We start from the raw sequence: 583 nt of genomic DNA on the forward strand, positions 1-583 counted from the left end.
AATTCATCGGCAAACTTCATTAATGTTTACAAACAAAATCACATATTCACTACGAGCTGTTTTCCTGCAGCAGTAGTTACTAAATTACTTATAACTGGAGCTACTAAACTCCAAATCACTTGCCGTTAATTTTCCCTGAATATAGACTCGTATATCTTCCATCCATAAAATTTTCAGAATTTTAGGCTTGGCCAATCAATACCAGATTTTTTCTTAAAGTTTCCCCTATTTCACTGGTTGACTATTCTGACCACTCTCACTACGAATCCAATTTCTCACTTACAGAATTCCAAATGTGTTGTATTTGATCTCATTGAAACAGACTCATTAAGGAGTCTAAGCATATAAATTTTATCTTATAATCATTTTGTACAATTTATAATGATTTTCTAAAACAGAACAGGGAATCCCAGCAGTCATTTTGACTCAGCGCCCACAATGACTTCAAATATTCTCAAGATCGGGTAAACTCTTTTTGTTTTTTATAGTTTCCCTTTGGTAAGAAAATAGACTCTTCAAGCTTTAATGACATAAATTCACTTCCAGCGTTCTAAATTCAGCTTCCTACAATTTATGGCGATTT

The sequence above is a fragment of the Gossypium hirsutum genome, chromosome D01 (genome assembly GCF_007990345.1).
Source record: "Gossypium hirsutum isolate 1008001.06 chromosome D01, Gossypium_hirsutum_v2.1, whole genome shotgun sequence".
NCBI lineage: Eukaryota > Viridiplantae > Streptophyta > Magnoliopsida > Malvales > Malvaceae > Gossypium > Gossypium hirsutum.